This window comes from Falco cherrug, chromosome 7 (assembly GCF_023634085.1).
Source record: "Falco cherrug isolate bFalChe1 chromosome 7, bFalChe1.pri, whole genome shotgun sequence".
Lineage (NCBI taxonomy): Eukaryota > Metazoa > Chordata > Aves > Falconiformes > Falconidae > Falco > Falco cherrug.
The window spans coordinates 60,902,103-60,926,528 of record NC_073703.1 but is presented as its reverse complement, the minus strand read 5'-3'; the positions used below and the strand labels follow the sequence as shown (position 1 = coordinate 60,926,528).

The 24,426-nt window shown below is 36.1% G+C and overlaps 1 protein-coding gene across 1 annotated transcript in view; it reads right to left on the bottom strand.

Annotated features, from left to right (window-relative positions):
* LOC102052852 (neuronal PAS domain-containing protein 3) overlaps positions 1-24,426 on the bottom strand; it is a 613,283-nt gene that overhangs the window by 308,228 nt on the left and 280,629 nt on the right. The window lies entirely within an intron of this gene.

The window sequence follows — 24,426 nt, the reverse complement described above, 5'->3', positions numbered from 1 at the left end:
GACCAGAGAAAGCTAGAGCACAGAGAAGACGGCACAGGGCTCCAGGAACTTTTCCTTCTTTTCCTGTCTCTGTGCCAAAGCCAGGTATATCCATAGCAGAGAGAATAGGTGAAATCCGTTCTGCATCCTTTTAAAGCACGTACGAAAACATTTACATCCAAAGGCCCTGATGGTCTAATGCATCTGGAACTATCAAAGCACTAGTGCATCTTTACATATTGCTCTCTTTACGTGCACGATAAGAAAAACAAAATACCAAGGATCCACTAAAACAAGCAGAATGGATGACTGCCATTACTGAACAGGCTAATTTAACACCAATGAAAACAAAATACAGAGCAACAATTTCTTAGTCTTCTATGATACTGGCTGCCAAACATGATATCAGTAAGAAAGGATAAATGACAAGTAATGATAGTCATATTGACCCGAAAATGTAATAACATTCCTTACTGATGCTTCATGTAATTTCCTTCCAGGAAATTCTAAGCTATTTATACTGAGCAAACAGGTGGCTTCATAGCTAATAGATTGAGGCAATAGTTCATAATTACAAATGGTGACTGCTGTAGAACCAGTATTTTCTAAGTCCTCCTCTTCTCTCTAAAGGTATTCAAGGACATAGATGTTAACAACTTAAAGGAAAAGTCTTCAAGACTTCTGCTTTACACTGCAACTAAAGTTGGTAACACACCAACTGCTGTATTTGGGGTTTTTTTAACTTCAGTTAGTATAGTGACTGACCCCACATGTCAGTATAATATTATTCTTCTACAGCTTTTGGTACTTAGTCTTATATTTTTCTATATCGCCCTTCTGATTCTATATAATTTTGCTCCTCTTTGCACTGTCTCATCTTTTCTATAGCTGTAGTGATGCCCACTATAGATAGAAATGTCTATTTCATGAAAAAAAGTAAGTGCACATTAAATTTTCTAGCAACTTAGACTCCTTTGTCTTTCCGTTTTGCAGGAAGAATTAAAGATGATCCTTCTTTTGTCCTTACCCTGCCACCAGATACATTATCAAACATTTGCTTAAACTGAAGTTGTACCTATATTTCCAAGAGAGACTTTAGCTTTAGTTGTGGAACTAAATATATATATATAGCACACTGTAAAGATTATCAGTATTCCTATTATGATTGCTGTCAGTTAGCACTGTGCTTTGTGTAGTAATTTCATTCATAATCTACCAGAACCAAAGAGAAAATACACAGTTATGACCTGCTGGACATCATAGTAGTCTCCATAAAAGCATTGCAAAAAGCAAAAAAATAAAATAAAAAACCCCACAAAACCTCCCTGAAATCCTTTAGGTCCTTTCATTTTCCCATCTAGACTGTCATATTTTCCACATGTTGTCTGAACACATCACCATTTGGAATTTGCCTTCTGATTAATTTTCTGTTTCCTGCCCATATCCTTCCTTTACAATCCCTCACCATTTTAAAGTGTATCCCTTACATATAGAATTTAGTTATAAGACCTTAATTGTAGGGCTTTCAGCGTGTGAATATCATAAATTGAATAAAATACAGGAAGATGGTGCAACGCTTTTTTAAACAGTAACTTTAACTTTAAATGGTATTTACAGGTAAGTCATCAGTTCTTCATATTTTGGACACTCTCAGTTCTATAGATCAAATGAAAACTCTTCAAGGTCAGTAAGTTAACTAAAAAATGAGAGGGCCAGATTCGTCAATTAAATCCTCTATCAATGCCTGCATCCTAATAGCTGGTGTACATGTAGACAAATATCTTGTAGTACTTTCATGCCATTCAGTTCATTGACATTTTTATAGCAGTAGAACTCTTGGATTTATGTGTCTTGCACTTACTCAGGTGATGTGGGATTGTAGTGACAGTTCCTAATCTTAGAACCAGCATTAATATGTTACACAGAAAACCATTATGCTTCTGGTAGCCTTACAGTGGCTCTTTTTTGGTAACTGACTAGATGTTAAATATGCACTTCCTGGATTTCATTCATTTCCCTAACTGTCATTCTTAACATTCTGAGGAATGAGACAGGAATATTGAGACAAATATCAGGAATATTGAGACAAATATAGAATAAAGGGAAAGAAATTATCTTTGATCTTATGACTTCATTGTCTCATTATTTTACTTATTTGAGCTTTCAAGTTTTCTTGATACCTATATGCATCAGAAGAAATATACTATTTGGATATACAAATGCACATCACATTGATAACTTTCAAAACCATGGCAATCACACAGTCCAATCACAGCATAAAGCCCTTTATTTGTACTGAATGGATTGTTGGCATGAAATAGATGAAAGGAAGACATAGACTGAGATTGCTGGATTAAAAAGAAGGCCATAATGTTATTTTATTCTAAAATTTCAAAACATAAATACTGAACTGGCTTCCATCACACAAGCCACAGCCAGTCATCTCTAAATCTCTCACCCTGAGAATGGAACCACTGGCAGCCACAGCTCAGCTGTTCTGCTCAAAAAATCTTGGAAAGCAAGGGATTCAGGATTTATAGCATAACATATATAAATCAAAGTAGCTTAGTAACCTCCACACACCTCAAGATGTGAATGCACATCTTTTTAAAAAAATGTGGATTCCATTTTAAATGCAGACTCTTTACAGAGACAAAATACTGGATGCATGAAAAAAAATTCTTTTGAGTAACAGGAAGCAGCAGAAATTAGGATGTGGAGAAGGCTGAAGAATGTGTATCAAACTGCAACAGGAGTCACAACGAAACCAGTTCCAAACCTAGGTTAAATTCTTCTTCCAAACTTCTGTTTTAGTGGTATGAAGAAGCACCTCTAAACGGGCTTTTTCACATGTGGTCATATTTTGTACTGTCTACATTTAATTGACAAATTTTAAGATTTGAATGCGTAATTGTTGTGGTTAATCAAAAAGGTGACTGAACCAGTATTTGTATTAAATACTGACTGTTAATAGTGACAAGAAGATAGAAAGACTGTTTTCACACATGCACTTCGTAGTGCTGGAGCAGAAGAATCTGTCTACTAAAATCTTTTACTTTCCATGGCATTGGACCATGACTTTTACTATCCAGACTGACATGTCTATTCCTGGCATAGGATTATTCCATAACAAGCTATTAAAAGGGAAAAATTTCTAACTGCTCACTAATTCCTTTTTAAAGTTCCTCCCTCAATGACTAATCTGGCTATGCATGAGGTGAAGGAAGAACCACATCCCTTTCAGTGTGTCCTGGGGGCAGTCTAAGCATGCTTAGTGCAATCTCAAGAGCATTCTCAATTGTGCTAGGAAGAGTGGGAAACTATGGAAAAGAAAAATGTAGACTGCATAACAAAGATTTCAATACATCCTGAAGGGGGAGGATTTCCTCTTAAACTCACTTTTTATGCTACTGAGCACAGAATGACCAAAGACTTATGCTCACTGTGACTTTCTGCTAGCGAAGACAAAGTTCTAATTAAGCGGAAGCAGTACTTCTTGATCACTAGGAGTGAAAGCACATATCATCAGCACAGTAATAAGTTCCCCCTATGCATACCACCTTTCAACATAAATTGGTTTTGTGGAAAGTCTGGTAAAATTCAGACCATGAGTTTTTAAGTTCTGTTGCTTTGATAATAGTTTAAAAAATAATTTTAGAGAACTATACAGAACTTTTTAATTAATTCCCCTAAACTATTATTTATTTATAAAGACTTTTTATCAATTAGCCTCAAAATCTGTATTTTTGTATTTCATTTTGTTGATTTTTCTTGAGCAGAACCTTTCCGTATGCTTGGAAGCAGAGGTTGACATAGGGCTACACCTTTTTAGGTAACCTGCTGTCTGAAGAATTACAAAAAAACAGAGCCCATGCTCTACTTTTTTGATCTTGAACAGCTCTAATTGTGACTGCCAGTAAACTCAGACTCTAATTAGCAAAGCCTGAGCATATCTCCATAAATATGAAAGTTTATAAACACCCCACCAAAAAGAACATGGTCTGTTTTATTCAAAAAATATGTAACCATATCAGGCTAATTGCATATAGGGTTAGCTACTATTTCTCTCTGTAGGTATCAACAAAATACATGATCGTTTCAGATAACAGATTATAAGAAGAAGAGTCATCTGAATTGTCTCAGATGACTGTATGTGCAAAGCAGTTTGTAGCATGAGTGTGGCTATAATCTTTCAAGTATTCTTTTCCAGAGTTTAACACTTTTTGTTTTGAAGTAGAAAAAAGGTCTATAAAATCTACAATTATATTTCTAATACATTTGCCTTGATTCTACATGAAAATGTATCCTTTGTTATTTCTAGGAACAACCCCAAATACTCATGGAAGAACAATGCAGGTGAATGTGATAATCAGGGTGGTTTTACAGGAAGAGGTGAGATACCATCTTAAAATTTTGGGGGTTTCCTATGCAACATAAGTAATTTGGAAATGCTTAAAAGCTGTGATTTAGAAAAGACAGGGACATTGGCTGAGGGACTAAACTGGACAGAAGATGCAATGTCAGGGAAGAGCAAAGCGTGACCAATATTAGGCTCAGAAAGAAAGGCCGGTATTTATCTATGCATAAGGTGAGGGTTTTTTTAATAATTTTTTTACTTAATATTTAATATCTTGTGATGGATATAGTTTTTTCCATTGTTTTTTCTTTGCTATCCCATTTATGACTGAATCTAAGTTTTGAAAGAAATTTCCAGCAAGAGTGAACTCTTCTGCCTAACACAGATGTTGAGGACAAAAAGCATAAATGATATGTATTCAGATCATGATCTAAAGTGAGAAGAATGATAGGCAACCAGCATGATGTAAGCAGACAGGTTGCCCTCTGATTTGGAAAGGGTATCCAAAGAAATTAAATGATGTCACCAGTCTACCTCACCATAAGCCATCATATGTTCCAAAACTTAAGTCCCTTATCCACCTTCACAGATGGGAAGAAGAAATAAATCTCAGATGGAGTTGCAACATATGTAGGAAAGGTATTTTATCTTGGTTTAGTAAAGCTATGGGAATCATTAATGCTGTGCCATTACCAACTAAGTAGCACAGCAATAAAGTATCAGAACAAATTTGTCACAAAGGACTACATGTAAGATGCATAATGCAATATATGATAATCAACTATACGAAGCTAACAATGGCATTTCAAATCTATTTTTTGTGTACATGAGTGCCTATTATTCTAGGTGTCCATCTTCCGGTCACTCTTACAGAGCATGTATTCATTACTGGGAAATCCACAGTTGACAAAGTAGACCAAACTTGCCAGGGAATAACTAAGTAGTTATCAAGAATGTACTGGTTAATTAAAGAAAATGTTATGTAACACAATTACAGGTGTGTTTTATTATTTCCAGTAGTTCATCTATGATGTTTATCAGAAGCTCCATAAATTAAAATACTTTTTAGTAAATTTTGCTTTTCAAAATCAAGTTGCTTAATACTTTTAAGGTTTCAATAACTTAAAACCAATTAAATTAAAATGTTGTCAAAAAAGTAGAAAGCACTATATTGCTTGTTAATTGGACCAGAATCAATAGCTTTGAAGACATATAATGTGCCCTCCCCTTAAAAAAAGATTCAAAGACAATGGAAAAAAGAAACTAGGTAAGTGGCTGCCTTAGTGCAAGTTTTCATCTATTTTAGAGACTGTTCCTTTTCCTTTCCCAATTATTTTCATCTGGTTTATATGTCTGCTTCTTCCCACAGGATTTGTTCTTTGGGGGGTGGGTGTAGGGTGGGTGGGAGGAGGAGACAAGATTTATTAGGTCCTAAATATTTCTTTTTTTTCTTTTCTGAACTTTTTTTAATTTAAACCCCCAAGATGAAAATTTTAACACACCTTAAAAATAAATATATTTAAAGTTTTTATGTTCTCTACCTGATAACTCAACAGGCACTGTTTTTTAATTAGCACTTGTACATTTTAAGAGTTTATTTCAGAGATTTTTCTTTTCACTGTGAAGGACGAAGTCTTTGCTGTGCAAGAATTTCCAGTCATCTAAGCAAAGAGAGTTCTCCATCTGTGGCTGGGGGCGGGAGCACTGGCCTTTCTCCCACACTGTAGTAGTTACTATAGGAACTATTGTGCCTCCTTCAAAAGGGCTACAGACAGGGTGATTAAAATTCTTCATGGGAGAACCCCCACTCTTCTCCTCGACAATGAAATTCTTCAGGGAGAGGGCTAAGCCTCCCGTTCAAGAATGGCAGCACCTAAGGGAGTGGTGTGGCAGTGAGAATCACCACTGCTTTAAATTGAAGAACAGGGGAAAAAAATACAAGGGCCTGCACTCCTGCATTAATTTTCTTCCCCTCACATGAAATACAGGAACATTGGCCAAAACTCCTGAGAAACAGAAGGAATAACTTCATGCAGCCTCCATGTAAAAGACAATGCAAAACATAAAGAACACATAATTTCCATGAAAATGAATAGCAGGAGAGGCAAAAGAACTACACCACCAAAAATAAATAAGGGTAAATACAAACATTCACTGTGGCCATTAGCTTCTTTGTAAGGCAGCACTTCGACAATGGAGGGGAGGGACCATTGTCTCTGATACATCTGAATTAGAGCTACCTCCCAGAATCAAACTCACCTTTATACTGGTTGTTTTACAAATATTTACAATTTTGCCTTTTGCTCCCAAAAATCTAGGAGGAGGAAGAATTTATATAGAATCTATGAATATTGTGATCCTAATATAGACTGTTCACTTATATTGCACTCTCACAAATAGATACAATAAGAAGCACATAACTCCACCTATTCTTCAACCATATGTCGATATTATTAGACAGCAGCAGCCTTAAAGAAGAGAGAAAAATGGCTTTACTTTTTGGTCCAGAGAGGATGAGTCACAAATAAAGGCCAACGTGAAAAGAAGCGCAAAAATGTTTTGAAAACTGTCAAAAAATTAGATGGGATAGCTGAGAAAGTGCTGGTGGAGACAGCTGCAAGTAAAAGATACTTTAGATATTACTGTAGCTTTAATGAAATTGGGTTCATTAATTAAAGTGAGATAGGAGCCTCCCAGGAAATCCAAATGCTGTAAAGAGATGGGGAAAAAAGTCTAGAGAAGTATGGAAGAGAAAGAGGCAAAGTAGAGATGGCTGTGCGAGGCAAGAGAGAGTGAGACATAGGTGGGGTGAATGGAGGGCTTAAAATCCCAGGAATTTAGCAGTGTTTTAGATGTCCACTCTGCAAGATTTGGCTCCATCAGTGGAAAAATGAATAAACATTATGATACCAAGTAGAAATTCCTTAAAACTCAGGTCTTCCCCAAAATGAGTAATGACTATGGATTACTTATTCAGATATAACAATAAGTGACTTATTTGAGTAATAGTTCTATTGTCTTATTTTTAAGCTAGTATTAAAATTCCTCTAGGAAGAAAACTGCTGTCACCCCTTTCCAGCTTCACTGCTACGGAAATGGTTGGTGTCACTGATTCTGTTCTCAGGAGGAGGACAGGGTATTAACATTAAGTCAGAACAGTGTTATATAGTGTCAGACTATACTTGCTGGTAAAACTAAGAGGCCTACATCTGTTGTCTTGCTTTTTTTTCCAGTCTGATCCCAAAGGTTCATGTTATGACATTTGTAACATCTGCTACAAATGCGGAGGTAAGTCAGGCACAACCTTATTACTTCCAATCTAACGCTCCATCCATCCACAGGGCTTTCCTATGCCACTGGTATGTCAAGGGAACCAAAAGCTGTTCGATCTACATGAAGTAAGGTATAATATATTTCTGAAAGTCAAGGAGAAATCTTGTTTTGTTATGTCTCCCCTTTTTTTGTTGTCTTAAATCTTGGCAGTGCTATTTCAGAATCTTCTGTGAACAAAACAGGCAAGCTGCTCCTCCTTAGAGCCAATACAATTGCCTTTTTATGCCTTAGACAGTGGTGTGTTGAAAATGTGCAAGCTGTGATTCACATCCTCCCTGTTTTTACTGACACAGAAACATATCCAGTTTCCCCTAACTAGACCCTCCTTCCTATACAAAGGTCTGCTTTCTTGCATAGCACTTTTTCTCCCTTACTTCACCCTCTATTTTGGTGGGCTCGCTGCATCGTTTTATGGGCAAACTTCACTTTTTTCAGTGCTCAATGGAAAATGCAACTCTTCACAGACAAAAAAAATACTTATTTCATCTGTGGTAACAAAAAAGTAAATGAATAGGGAAAACAAATTATAAGATGCTTTACAACTAGCATTCTTTCCAATAGCTTCTCATTACTATTGGTGGAGTAACAGATGTGAAGTTTTATTGATATATCCACAGTACTTGAAGTTTTAAATACTTAATTGTTAATGGCTTAAGATACTGTATACTACGAGGGCTATGTTATCACGGCCAAGCGTAATGCTAAGGCTAGGCATTTCACAACTGCAGAAAGTCAACCATTTGCTCTGTGGCTACAACCACACGCTAAATTTTCTTAAGAAATACATAAACATCTTCTGATAGCAAGTGGAATGTAATTTTAGAAACTAACAGCTTTAGATGTTACTGAACTAGGTAATATGTTAAACACTCGGTATCAGAGACAAAAAAAAAAATAATAAAAAATTAACATTTGATGTAGCTACTTAAATTCATAACAAGGGCTACAGAACACTGCGTGGTAGCAAAGGAGAATAAAGCCCTGCACCTGATGATATAAGTGGTTGTAGGTTTTGATTACCTGCACTTTCAGCATACTCACTTTTTTCTGCCATACTATCACAGGCTAATTAAAAGAAAGTCTCCACACACCCAGCTAAGAACACTGGAAAAGAACAGACTCCCTTACATTAAGTGAACGCTAAAAAATTTAAAATACATCAAGTAATGCCATCACCAAATGTAGGAGCTGTATTCACCACTGGAATACAAAATCCAGCTATGATATAACCAGACAATTACCAACTAATGCATCATTATCCTACCAAAGTAGGCAACATACTGAAATGAATCCAAGTGCACAACTATTTAGAATTGTTTCTGGTTCTAAGGTGAATTTAGGGCTTTATTGCTTTTACAGACTTGGTTTTATGACTGACACATGGAGGTGGTGGATTTGTTGTACACTACATATCTTTTTTCCTTTTTGCGATGCAATCAGAAAAAGATATAATGAAGATTCATAAATGAAATGAGACTGGGTACAAGTCTGCAATCAATCCACATTTTCAGGGAAGAAATCTGTATCAGCTGCCAAAACTGAAACATGTAATTAAATGAGGATTCTGGTAAGAACCAACTGTGCCACTAGTCAATTATTTTTGCTTGTCTTCCAGCTGGTGCTTCACTCTGTTCACAAGGCAGACTGTAAGAAAATGCAACTACTCAGAATTTGGTGATTTCGATAAATAACTGAAGAAATTTAAGGAGATTACCAATACCAGCTGTAGCAGAACTGCAACAAATTATTAAAATCTATTGCAACAGGTTCTTAATTTCTCAGTAGTAGGGGAAAAAAACCCAAATCAGAAATTTTTACCAAGAAGTTTTATAAGAGCTAAAATAGTATTTCAGAATTGCTGAGAACTGAAAAATAACCATGCTTAAGCTACACTGGAAATCCCCAAGTCCTAATGAAGCAGCCTTCAAGGAAAGGGGTCATACATCTCAGAACACTGGTTAAGTCATTACAACTGAGAGATGGAACTGATTGTTTTTAAAAGCACCGCTGCTTATTTAAAAAGGATTGATCCAAAGCCCAAAGCCACTGTAGTAAAGGGAAAGACTTTCCAGCACTTTGGGTTGGGTTTTTAATGTTAAAAATACCAAAAGTGTGCTACCATTTGTAAGTCTATTTCAGTAGTTTTTAAGGAAAGACAGTCTCTTGGAAATCCCAATGACTAATAAGAATAATAGTTAAATCTTTACTGGAAATAGTGATATGATCTTTAAATCATTGCTAAGGTTAAAAGAATTCATACAGTTCACGTTGAATGAGTTTGAAAATAAATTAGAAATAAAAAAATATTTTCTGTTACTATTTTTATTGGCTCCTGCCTATGAGTGGTGTTTCTCCTTTTATATGCAGTAGGATCTTTTTAAATAGTCATGTGAGAAAAGTCCAGTTTCCTTCACCATTGAAGAGTGCCTAACAGGGAACCATAGAAAAGTTTGATTGAAAGACAGCCAGAACAGTTATGGAACTGAGAGCTTAGTAATGAGAAAACAGGAAGCAAATTCTGTACAGCCAAAGAGAAGGTTGTGTGAAGGCACAACATTCACTTCAGCAGAGTTGCGTTCATTAGCATCAGGAATTAATTCAGCTCAAGCTTCTTTCTGCAGTGAGAGGAAACATTCCTTCTATTTGATTATGTCATAGCTCATAGCTAAGATTCACACTTGCTACCTGAAAAAGTCAAGCCTGTCCTGCTGTAAGAGGAGCAGAATGACATTCGCCGTTCAAAATATACCTTGAACACCTTAACCATCAAAGTTCAGTGGGTTATTCTAGCCAGATATTTTGGTATTCTTCAGCAAATGAACTTAAAGGCATCAGAATTCATTCCCCACACAGTACTTGAGTCAGACATGGACACAGATGGTTACCTTGACTTTGGGGCAAAGTTTCATTTTGCAAGATAACACTCCAAGTCTTTAAGTCAGCTTTTTCTCACTTTCTACGAGCACTGATAAATATCTCTCTCTCTTTTTTTTTTTCTTAAGAGCTTTACAATTATGCTAATAATGTATTGCATTTAGATATTTTCTCCACAATTACGTTTTATTATACACCCACCAATCCTAAAGTAATACTTGCATGCATTTGCTATAAAGAGAAATAAATTGCTTGATATAACAGCTCGTAGTCTGTGAGCTGAGATTTTACTGAAATAATGTCCTTGAAATTCTTTTCATATTTTGTTGCATTCCAACATCGCCTTTTAATTCTTAAATATATTATTTCTCATGCTGCCTTAGTCCAGCTGAAGAACCAGATTTTCACAACTATGTAATTTGTAACCGAAGCTCATTAATTTAAACAGAAAAGCCTTTATTTCCCCAGAGTATAATACAATATAATACTTAAACTAAAATATAAACAGAGTTGAACGAAGACTGCTCAGACTCCACACAGAAGACTCTCCTGTCACCCAAACCCTTTATACACCTTGCAGAAAAACTAGGGAGCAACGCCTAATACTGTTTATCTATTTTTCTTATTTCTTTTACTAACCTCCCAGAAGACAGTTTGTATTCTGACATTTTTCATTATGACTGTGCTAGCTTAAGGGCATTTCGGATTATTTTGTCTGCTGTACATCAAACAAAATCTTATTTTGTTAATAATACCTGAAAATCTGAGAAATTTACTTGTAAAATTACATTCCAACAACGTTGCAGGAGGACAAGTCAGAAATGGAGTGTTATTTTCTATGAATACTGACAAACAAGTCTTTCAACGCCTTACAAATGCAACAGTATTACGAGGTATATTCTACTTCTTTCCACAAATAAGATGGAAAATGCACTAGAAAAAACTTTTGAGGAAAACTGCCCTGAATTTTCCAAAAGTGTTACTGAAAATTTCTGTTTTAACTTCATTGAGAATAATTCTCACATAATAGTGACTTCTCCTTCTACAGGAGAAGAGGAATCTGAGCAATCAAGAGGCATCTAGGTGGTTGGAAAAGGAATAGAGAGACATTGCTGTAACAGCTCATGGACAGATGTCTTCTGAAGAGAAAGGCTTATTTTGGTGAGTAACTACTTCAGGAAAAGAAAGTGACCTCTATATAGATAAAAGGAAAAGTGGATGGCAGAAAGAACAGACAGAAAATCAAAACACTTCTAATAAAGGAAAAAAATATTTGAAGAATATAAACTGAAAGGAAGAATTAGGGATAATCTAAACAGAATTTGAAATTATCCCTTGTTAACACCCCTCCCAAACACTGCATGCAGCAAAGAAGTGGTCTCCACTGCAGTGTTGGCTCAGTGTGTAGCTCCCACGTTGGCTTGTACCTCCTACTGTTAAACAGAAACCTCTAGCTCCGCTGAGGTGATGTTTTCAGTTCACTAGTTAGGTGATACTTCAGCTGGCCGCTAGAGTATTGCTGACACAGGAACTAACAAGGTAACAGGGACGCAGCTGCTCTGAGATGCATATACAACACACCTGTGTTGCTAATCCATTTGTTCTGTGGGGTTCAAACATCCTTTTGAACCATTGGCACATAACATCTTCAGCTGAGCTAAAGGTATATCTTTACAGTCAGTGTAGGCAAAGGTGGACTAGCTGTAAATGAGTTAATGCGGCCACTGATACAGGTCTAGCTGTGCTAAAAAAGGCTATGAAACTTTCCAAAGAAGCAAGATACAATAACTTTTTCATCTCTGCGTTACCACAGCTGGGCTGCTTTCAGTCCCTGAGCTAGTTTATACTGCTGTGTAAGTATATTCTGTCTAAAGTAGAATAGCTAATTAATTCTTAATTAATTAATTAGTTAAAAGTTAATGAAGGAAACCCCATTTTACAAAAAAATCCTGGAAAGGACTGAGCACACCCTTTTTCCATTTCATATTTTCCTCTTTTACTCTACCTCAACTCATCTTTTCTTTCCATGCTTTTCTTCTTTCTTCCCTTAATTTTCCTATTTTGCACTAGCTTATTTGAATTGGCACTTTCAACCACATGTAAGTTCCTTAGGTGAAAGAAGTTCATTATGATCAGAGGACCTAAAGCTGTGTTGTGGGAGGTGAAATGGATCACTTTCTCAGGCATGTGAAGCTACAGAAGGCAAACGTAGCTGGGAATGGAAATACTGAAGCAGATACTTATGAAGTTGAAATGGCTGAACAACTTACATTTACTCACTAAACATATACACACACACACGCATCCCCAACCATGGAATGCTATTCCAAAAATCCTTGTCCTAGAGGGAATTTAAAAAACATCATAGCTTTCATTAAAATTACACCTCAGAGAAGCTAATATTCACTCCACCAAAGTTTCAAGTACTCATCATCAAAGGGGAGGTAACCTCTTACCTTATTTTGTCATTGATAATAAACTCCAAAGGGTTCTGAGCTACCCTTGTTTTCAGGTTAATGACCTAAAAAATAATAATTTCTCTGCACTAGAGAAGGTGTTATATTTAAACTCTTCCTCAAACAGCGCTGGCTAGAAAAGAAACTGAAGTTATACTACTCCATGCGTCATCAGAAAGATGCAAATCAAGTGTCACAATACAATTCACAATGTCAGCTTTCAAATTCTATTTCCTTAGAATTTGCTTTACAAATATAGGGGATGTTTAGCAATTAATGAAGACACAATTGCTCCCACCAATTACTGTTTAGGCTCAATATAAGAGTGTATTTTTGTCCTTTAGTAAACACCTGACAAAATTCCCAGGGAAGTCCAAAATAATTTGATTTTATTAATCGGAAAATAGAACCAGGTGTTTATGATGCCTACAGCAGCAAAAAGTTCAATCACTATCTCCTTATAGCAAAAGGGTGACAAGTCATCTTGTGACCTCCAGCTCTCTTCAAAGTATGATACTGAATCCACAAACCAGGCATAACACTAGCTTGTGAACAAAATCATCCACCAATTTTTTCACGGAGTGGTTTGTGTTGGAAGGGACCATTGAAGATCATGTAGTCCAAACCCACTGCCATGGGCAAGACCATCCTTCACTACATCAGGTTGCTCAAAACCCTGTCCAGCTTGAGTCTGAACACTTCCAGTGATGGGGCATCCACAACTTCTCTGGGCAACCTGGTGTCACACCATTGTCACTGTAAAAAATTTCTTCCCTGTGTCCAAACTAAATCGACCCTCTTCCAGTTTAAAACTATTGCCACCTTGTCCCGTTAGGGATTTACACACACCGGCCACCATAACAAGGTCTGACCCTAGGATCCTGCAAAATAAAGTCCAAGTACAGGTTTCCAATTCCTCTTTTATTAGTTCTCAAGGTACAGCTCCAGCTGGGTGCTACTAATGCTAAACTAGACTTTTTGGCGAGAAGAATACAGTTAATCAAACTTTGTAACGGTCCTGTCACTACAGGCCCTGGTAAAAAAAAAACAAAAACAAAAACCAAAACCAAAACCAAAACAAACTTCCTCTGTCTTTCTTACAAGCTCCTTCGATATATTGAAATGCTGCAATAAGATCTTCCCTAAGTCTTCTCTTCAGGCTGAACAACCTCAAATGTCTCAGCCTTTCTTCACAGGAGTGATGTTCCAGCTCTCTAATAATTTTCATGGCCCTCCTCTAGACCCACTTTTAACAGGTCCACGTCTTGTACTGTGGCCCTCCTCTGGACCCACTCTAACTGGTCGCTGTCTCTCTTGTACTGGGGACCCCAGAGCCAGATGCAGTACTTGAGGTGGGGTGTCCTGAGAGCCAGAGCAGAGGATGAAAATCACCTCTGTTGATCTGCTGGAGATGCTCCGTTTTATGTAGCCCAGGATACAATTGGCTTTCTGGACTGCAAACACATGTTGTTGGCTCATATCCAATTTTTCATCCACCACTATCCTCCCAGTCCTTCTCTGAAGGGCTGTTCTCAATCAACCCATCATTTAGTCTGTACTGGTATTGAGGATTTCCCTAACACAGGTACAGGACCTTACATTTGGCCTTGCTGGACTTCTTGAGGTTCACATGGGTCCATTCATCTGTATTCATCCTTATTTCTTCCTCTGGAACCATTTGAATGATGGGAAGAATAATAAGCATCAGAGGACCACTTCAAGTTACACTGCAGGGGCAACATGCTTAATTTGGACATTCTTGCCAGGAATATCAACAGGCAAAAGAATAAATACTAGCATTTGCTAATCATACACTTTTGCATTCATTGACTATCCAATTTGAGACTTTTCTTACTCCTAGCTCATTTCACACTGGCTTTTGTACAGTGCTCCCAGTTGATATCCTAGAGCATTAAACTTACTGAAAACTACCATGTCTGGCATCAAGCCTTTTTGGCAACTCCTGGAAATGTTTAAACTGAGTTATTAATTGTTTCTGAATTTTGTCCCTCATTTTATTGGAATCAAGTAAATTTAGGTTTTTGAGTTTGACAAGCTTAGGAAGATGTTTGGAGCTGAATTAACATAAAAAATTTTCTCCAGTCACTTACTTCCAAAAAGTAAATAATTAATAGCTATCTTTTTTCCAAAACAGTGAGTGAATGGGACCTTTAGCAATGCCACCAGTATGTCATGCCTTGATCAAAAAAACACTTAGAAGTTTAATTTTAAATTTAAACACATTGGTAAACTTACCAAGTATTTTAAATACTCAGTCTAATAGGGCAAGGAATATATTTTAAATAGTGTGCATGGTAGATACCTATTCAAGTTCAAGTAAAATCTCTAAATCTCTCCTTTCTCCAAAGTGTTCATCCAAAAAAAGGAAGTTCCTAGGAGAGAAATGGAATATGGGCTTTCATCACTTTTGAAGTACTTTTGGTCCAAAACCCTTTTGTAAAGGTGTTATAAAATAAAGGTGGGGTTTGGTTCTATGTTTTATATTGCAGTACTGCACATAATTGTGTGTTCAATAACTTGTCATAATATAAATTATCTAAACTAATAAATGATTCATAGCTCTAAAAATATCCTGTTATGGATGAAGTTTAGCAGAGAGAAAAAGCTTTATTTGCATTTAAAGTTAGAACAATTTTGATGGCATTTCATGTTTCTCAATGTGTAGAGATTTATTGCTCCATTCTTTGTGAAATAATAGTTTTCTTAGTTAATAGAGAGAGCTGCCATTTCAGTTTAAAACTCAAAAGAATCATAAAACTCCACGGAGCCCCTTGGAGTAACTTGCCAGTGATTTCAAGATTGAAATGCACTAACCCAGATACTCCCAACCACATAACAGTATAGATGTAAAGGTCTAGATAAACAGAGGAAGACCCTGGAAACATCCCCCAAAGCCTTCTGTCCACCCTATTCTGCAAGTGTGATTGACTGTGTCATGTTTATTGTTAGCCCATCTGGACAACAGGTGCAGTACTTAATGGCCACAGTGTATTTGATTATTGACTAGTGAATATTTCTGCATGACACAATAGGCTGCAGACTGACCCTTGGTAACAGACTTCCTACCCATTTCTACATTCAAAATCTCAAAACAAAAGAAAGAGTTTTAAGATTTTAACCTGTCTGGAAGTTTGGTACAGAGCTTCCACATACAATTCACATCCGTCAAATACTTTGCTTGGCAGGCTTGTATAGAGTCTATTAAAGGGGGGAAGAAAAAAGTGCATGAATTTCAAGCGTGGGGGCCTCTAATTACCTCATGCTTAAAGTTTAACTACAAAACGTAGATAAATTGCCGCACTAAAACCACAGAAGATCCTCCACCTGATTTGTGCCAATGTTATCTAAAGCGCAGTGATGCTGATTCCAGGGAGACTTTTCCACTTAGTCCTCAGAGAACTCATTTTGGACCCGTTTCTAATGAGTATATAAAGGATTACTTGGATGTTTTGGTAAAGCTACCCAATAAATTAGTCAATCTGAAATTTTATTAGCCGCAAAGCATTACAGCGGTCATATAGCTGAAGAACACTGAGGGAATTGAAGGCGTATTAGTCATTTATTTAGGCAGATACCAGAGATCAGTACTCAGTACAGGCTGTTAGTTGTAACATTAAGCTAATTGGCTAATAGTTGCAGCAGTTCTTATAAGGTTTTTGTACTGAGAGGTGTGACCCCTTCTTGAACCAATTTATGTAAACCCAGAGGGAGTCCTAAATTTATTCCAGTTTCATGAATGCATGGCCTGGATTAAGAAACCAAAAGCAAAAAGACTATGCCTAAAAACCACTGTGTCAACCAAACAGCTAAAATTTACATGCTGGCAGCTTGAAAACTTTCTGTTTAACAAATTACTTGAGATAATAAAAGTTTAAAATAAATGTAACAATTTGGTATTAAAAATGTTCATATTTCATCCAGTGTATATTTGCAGGGCTGTGGGTTTTTTCTTCTTAACCATACCTCTGGCTATTTATCTAGTTGCAAACTTTTATAGATGTGAAATATTTTAAGAAGTCCTTTGGAAATGGCCTGAGGTAATTTCAAACTTAACAGACCCTGTCCCACCAGAGCTCATTACAGTGAATTTTATAACAAAGTACCCTCTACTTAATTTTCAGAGCTTAGCCAAGCGTACTAGAAATGCAGCTGCATTAAGTACAATTAATGGTATAATAAAAGCAGTGGAGGGCTGTTTAAGACTCAAGAACCAGCAGTAAACAGGGGCTCCATGTTCTCTAACAGTCAGTGATGTGTCAAAGTGCCAGAAGTGTGAGATTTTCTCTGCTGAGGAAGGAAAAAAATGAAGCAGCATGTCCTGTTGGAAAAAAAAAGATAAAATAATCACGTCCTTCAACAAGCCCACAAAATGGGAAAGAATGGAAAAGGATGAAAAAATATTCCCTCCAGTTATGCCACTAGCATCCCCCTCCGTCTTTGAGCAGGAGTCCAAAACAATAAACTCACATTCCCACCAGCGAAGAAAATAGGCAAATTCAATTCCATAAAAAGTGAGACTAATAGTAAGTGACTCATATAATACACAGAATGATCTGGTTTCATAACTAACAAAGTTTACTGTCAAATGACAGAAAGGAAAAAGAAATATCATTTTTGTGACGAGAAATAATGGCAGCTTCTTATTTAAAATAAAACAACCCACAACACGACTGGGCTATTGACTATAAAAGCTCCCCAAGTGTTAAACATGGAATTATTTTGATAACTAAATTATCACTCCTGGGAATTAAATGAATTATTGTATGAAACTAAAAAAGGAAAAAAATATGTTAAAGGCAGAAGACAACTGGCCTCTCCTGATGACATTAGGACTAAGTTCTATTATATGCTACTAATCTCTTTTGTTTCTAATCTGGAAACTTACTCTCATGTTTTTATTTTAACTATTTACTTTGGTAGAAGATGACCTCTGTACTCATACTGATGAGAAGTTAATTCATAGGAGTGGTCCTTCTGATTCATAGAAAGTAAGTGGCTTATATCCTGGGTTTATGGCAAAATTTGAAAGGACAAAAGGCCTTGGTTATCCATGGCCTGCAGATATCACCATAGTTATTTACTTTGCACACAGTGAAGATAAAAAAAAAACTTTACATGAGTGCTGAAGGTAGAAAAGAATTCTGATTTTGTACTCTGCACAAGAATAACAGATTTCTAAATAGTGAAATAAAAACAACTTCCAAATTTCAGTGCATAAGTAGCATCAAATAGAAAAGCAACAAGAAAAGATGCAGACACTCAAAATTTATCTTGTCCCAATAATGAACAAATGAAGTAGACCAGCTTTTGGTTTATGCTTCCATTTTCCAGTAAAAATACACACTAAGCATACATTGCCTATCTTTAAAGTTGATTTCAGGTGTAAAAGGATATGGATAATAAGCAAACAACAACAGCAACAAAATCAAAAAACCTATTATTTGTGGACCACACTGCTAGCAACATCCAAGTTAACTCTGGCTGAAAATCCCATATATGGACTTATAAATAATCAACAGTATGTAGAAAGGCAAAACTTACTTTGACAGTAGATCTCATTATGACTCAGAAATATGTAGAAAAAATTAAACACACACATTTTTCCTCCTCATGAAGCATATTAATACATCTGTATCTGTTGTACCTGTTATCCTGTATTATATTCTGAGTTATGGAAACACTTCCAAGTTGTCATCGAGTGTTTTTCTTGCCCATTTCCTCTGTTTGTTGAACCTCACACACAGGGGCTATGCCTCCACCAAGATTGTTTTGCTGCTGACTTCAGATCTATTTATTTACAGCATTCTGATTCATGGAAACACAATCCTACAGCTACCACTTCGATACAGGAGAAAGTAGCATTATTTATATAGGCTTAAATAGACCACAGGGAAGAAGCCATCATGTTATTTCAGCAGATTCTTTAATTGGCATTCATGTCTCTTATTACTCTTTAAGATCACACAGTAAATAATGTATCATTTTATATTGTATAAACATATTCTATGATGTAATTCCGAAAAAATGTTAACTACTGCTTAGTAAAACCCTACGATTACTGCTGAAATAACCACAGTGGTGTGGACAGTGCTGACATAATAATAATGAAGTCTAAGAAATTTAAGTGTTAGTAGTACAAATTTCAGTAAAGACTAATGACTAAACCTGAGACAATGGCACTAGAAACTGAAATGTATCTAAGGGAAGGAATTACCACTTCTGTCATTATACCAAGAAATGGTATAGCTTGACTAAAGATACATAAAAAAGTCACATCTTGCTGTTACCAGGAAAGCCATAACAACCAACAGAAGCGATTTTCTGACAAGTGATTTTGTGTTAGCCAAGTATTGAAGAAAATCCAAAAATCCAAAGACAGAAATCTCTCAGTAATTTCATTCCACTTTGGAGATGCCATGGTGCATTAGGGAAATCAAAAGAGATCTCAAGATGTGAACTGTAGAATTTGAAGAGCAGTATAGGTAGTGACAAAACTACAATGTTGAAGGCTAATAGGAAGGCCAAATAACCCAGTTTCCCTAATCTTTTGGGAAACCCGAACAGCTAAGTGTTACAGAGCTCATGCAGGTAGAACACTATGACTAATTTACTAAGGAAAACTAAATAGGTATTTAGAAACATAAATATGAAAGATGGAACTGCAATTTTTCTGAGAAGAAAGGGAAAGAGATAACAATTATTTTAAGTTAGACAACAAGGAGGTTTCCTAAGGCTTGAAAGGGAACCACTTAAATATAACATTCATAAGCTGAAAGAAACCAGATGTTGAAAGGAACTAGGGATTGGTGACTTGGCAGAAACTTTTTCCACCATTCAAGTTTCAGCTGAGCTCACATTTCTACTTGATAACTATGACACAAGTTGGGGGTCTTAGACCAGCTCTCAGTGGACAAACATATATCAATAGTAGCATGCTCTTAAGCTCCTTCTGCAAGGAGGCAAGAAAAATTGACCAGTCATAGAAGTCAAACTCTTGAACCTACTGATTCCTCATTGTCAGGTTTGAACGTGTCTATGAAGCAATGAAGGAAAGAGCATGCTGGAATGACTATGCTGACCCTGCACAATTTTTTTTCCCCCTTGTAAAGGGTAGCTAGCCATGAGAAACAGTTGACCTAACATCCTTTTGCAAGAAGTAAAACAAAATACTTTGGGATAAAAAGAAAATATTTTCAGACTGGCTGAATGAAAAGCTGTCAAGAGGCTAAGATGAAAATTGAAAATCTATGTTAGTAGGTGTGGATTTACCAGAAGTGGAATGGGGTCTCTCCACCTCTTCTGTTATGCCTTTATCTCCTCCCCATTAGGACTGTTTTGCAGTTTGTGTATTCCTGACCAGGGCTGGGGAGTTTCCTGCTTGTTCAAAGAACAGCTGGATCCAAACCTGGCTGACATTCTGAATGATTTCTGTAAATTTTCACATAAGCTCGCCCCTCCTGCTAAAAACCCCACACAAATGTTGATGCTGAATATGTCAAATCACTTCAAAAAACTTATTCAGGGAAATGCATGGATTTGATGACTGTGTGGGATAGCCCACTAGCAATAGAGATGTTACTTATCCAACTGCAATACAAAATAAATGTAGACATTGGCACAGAAACAAAAATTTCAGGACTGAAACTAAAAATAAAAATCCAGGCAGAAGAATAAAAAACAGAATGAATGAAAATATGTTTCAGGCTTAACATGGATAATATCATTTCAATATTCTTAATACAATGATGATCACTACACTGAGCACTGGGAACCAGGTCAGGGCAAAGAATAAAAGAAAACTGTATTAATCACAATCTCCAAAGGCAGGCTATAAAAGCCATATCACACACACTGAAAAATAATTCATTAAACTATATCCCAGCTGGAAGTAGAGAAAAACAAACAGAATAAAAAGACACTAAGCAGCAGGGAGAAATAAACTTTATGGAACTGTCAAAGCATGAACAATAGGGGGAAGAAAAAAAAGGAAGAAACAATAAATGTGTCTGGTTTATTGGTAAAATAGCCACGTTAGGACTGACACGAGAACTAAATTTAAAGCAAAACCCAAGATATTGAGATAATGCCAAGCCTGAAGTATCAAAATTATCCTATTGCAGTTCAGGACATTCAGTACTTGCAAATTGTGGTTTGGCAGTACCTCACAATGAGAGCAGCATCACTAAATGTTAATCATTCATGGAGCATCAGGCACATCTCTTCAGAGTTATGTACCACAAGACGAACTGAAAGCGAAAATGTCCACATTTCAGGACTGATTGTTAAAGCAAAAGTATGTATAGCCTCTATATGGAAAAGAAAGGACCTTCTCTGCTAACTTGTCTCCAGGTTTGATTTAGTGATGAAAAGTAGTACTTTGCATAAACATTTGCAAGAGCCCTTTTGTAATGTTACATACCTCTTTTTTTTTCTTTTTGAGGAACAGATGGGAGAAGGGAACACTATGGTAATGCATTTCATTGTATAATAGCATTAAAAGTAAGGAGAAATACCACACAAAGTATTTTGTTCAAAGAATATTAATACTAGTAATTTTGAGTCTTTGCTAGCTAAGTTGTTGCTTTATTTTTTTTTTTAATGCCCTCCAGTTTTGGTTTCCACAGTTTTTCTGTACCCCAAAACCTTGATTTACAATAGTGTTCAGCAGCCACAGTTTATACAGGCTTCATCTGGAGTTGTGTTTTCTCAGAACAGATGAAAATTTGGTGAAGAGGCACCCAAAACCACTGGCAACTTTGGAAAATTTCAGCCTGGCGTCTACCAGGTTTTGCTGCAACTGAAGATCCTTATAAGCAGTGATGCCAGTATACACATATATGTGTGTGTGTGTGTGTATATATATATATATATATGTAAAAGCAATGTACAAATGGTGGTGCATTGCAAATGTAAATGATGCCTATCTTTCTATTTGATTCTTAGCTAATTAAAAATGGTATTGTGTTATACATACACCAAATACAACAGAAGGAGGATGGATTTTTCAGATGAGCCAGAGGGATTGTAGGTGCCCAGCTTAAAGTAATATAAAGGAAGCTGAGGTTCCAGATTGCTTCAAATTCTTTAATGTCATTGTTAGAAAGTATTAAATCAATTATGTCTGAACATAATTCATCCACCAGTCACCAACATATGACAAAACAGACCTTAAACTATGAGTTATTGACTTTACTGAATGAAAACATGTTTTTTCAATTAAAAAAATGCTGTATATCCTGGATACAGTTTTATGAAAGCTCAGTAAGGATCCATGTTAAACGTTCTCACAGAAGACATTAAGCATTTGCAAATGCCAAAATCTTGGATGGTAATTCGTTCTCTGCCTCTTTTCCCCCTTCGACACCTTGACTCCCTGCTCCATGTTATGGGCTAACGACCTACAAATTATATTTTATAAAGCTAAACTATTTTTCAGCTACAGAAATGAATGAAATTATATTTGACACACCAAAATTTCTTTCCTCCACCCTCCTTTTTATAACTGAAAAAGAGTCAAACTAATTTAAACAAAATCTGATTTAGAAATCATGCTGAGCTGAGACTTTTAAATACCAAGTTTCAGCCTGGAGTGAACTTTTATGGCTATGTTATAAACACCTGAAAAACAGCAGGTGCCATAGTAATATACAGTTCGTGTTTTTATATGATTTCCTTAGTTTCAAAAGTAGATTCTAGTCAAAGTGAGGTTTTTGCTAATTTTAACTTGTTATGGATATTACAGTTCCAACAAAATGCTTACGAGCCAGAAGTAGTCTGGAGTGAACACATATGTACGTATTTTATAGTTTATAAAATTATCAAGCGGATACATTTACAATTTGGCTAAGATAAAAAAACACATCCATTAGAAATTCTATGAATGGTGATCAGAAAATGAAACCCCTGCCAGAGAAAGTTCATTAAATATCTCTCAGTGGTGTATGTGTGGTGCTTTAGTGCACTCTGTTAGAACACTCAGTTCCATAACAATTTCAAGATTCATTGAAATTGTTTTAAAATAACAATGGAAATATTATTTCAAAAAGTGAAAAAAATACTTGTATTCTTTAGCTAAACATATGTGTCCATAATCCTTCAGGCTTGAGAGTTTAACTATTTGGAAGTGCTCAAGAAAATTAATCCAAATCAACTAAATGTGAGAATGCAAAGTGGATTTGTCAAATTGCATTAAACTCTGGCGTCTGGACAAATTAATTCAGATTTAAAATAGTTTTGATGCCTTCATACTTGATACACTTCAGAAGCAAAATAAACAAAAAATAATAAATAAAATTTAATAACACCGAACAAGGGTTCTGATATGTGAATCAACGTAATTATGAACTTCACTTTCTCTTTGGTAGCTTACCGGCACACACACCTACTGCAAAACCGCACAACAGTTTCTCTTTACATGAAAGATAGTCCTAACTACATCACATTTACCAGGGGTAAAAGTGTACACCTGGATTGTTCCTTGAAACCTCTGATGCTATAAAAGTTTACACCCTCCTTTATTTCAAAGTTACTTCTTCACACCTGTCCACACCCTTGTATAGCTTTACTACAATATTGTAGAGTTAATTTTGATATATTTTCTTGAATGAATTGAGAAATTCTGACTGGACTTTGAACTGAAAGACTATATTTATATTAAAAATCAGACTGATAACAAGGTCTGTTTTTTAAAAACTTTGTACATGGTTTTCTGCTTGCAACTTCCAGTTACAGGTGCAGAGACAGTTCACATGTAAATGATCATTACTATAAATGAAAATATTTGCATGATAAGTTGCATGTGCAAATGAACTAACTTTGCATTCAGTTTTTTGCATACACTGGTGTAAATGGTTGTCTTTAGGCTCCGGTCTAGCAAAGCTTGTAAGTACAAGCTTTTCCTGAAATGAAACAAGCTTTAGATGGAACTGCCTCTGAATTTACAACTTAAGCATGTGTTTCAGTGGCTTACAGATTAGTACATCAGTAAAATTACAATATATTTTAAAGGAGTTTTGGAGCAGATTCAAAAGGGTATTTGGGGCACCTAAATCCAAGATTCTTGATCCTCAAGAGCTCAGTTTAGCTGCCATTGAATCACTTGATGTATCCACATACCTTACTTTTTGCTCTTCCATGTCTCCCCATCACTGGTGCAGCTCTGTGCCCATTTTACACAAAGCCTGTGGCTTCATTCCAGAATGGCAGCACTCAATAAGAATGCTCGTTTGCCTTCTCGACTAGGTACTGGCAATAAATGGCAGCTGGCTGCCTTTTTTTTAAAAAAATAAAATATATTTTTTAAAAAACGCCAACAAAATGATTACTTGATAACCTATATAAGCAGCCCTCAAAGGAAAGACTGGAACCATGGCTTCTTCTAGCAGATCATCAAAATTACCAGAGGGC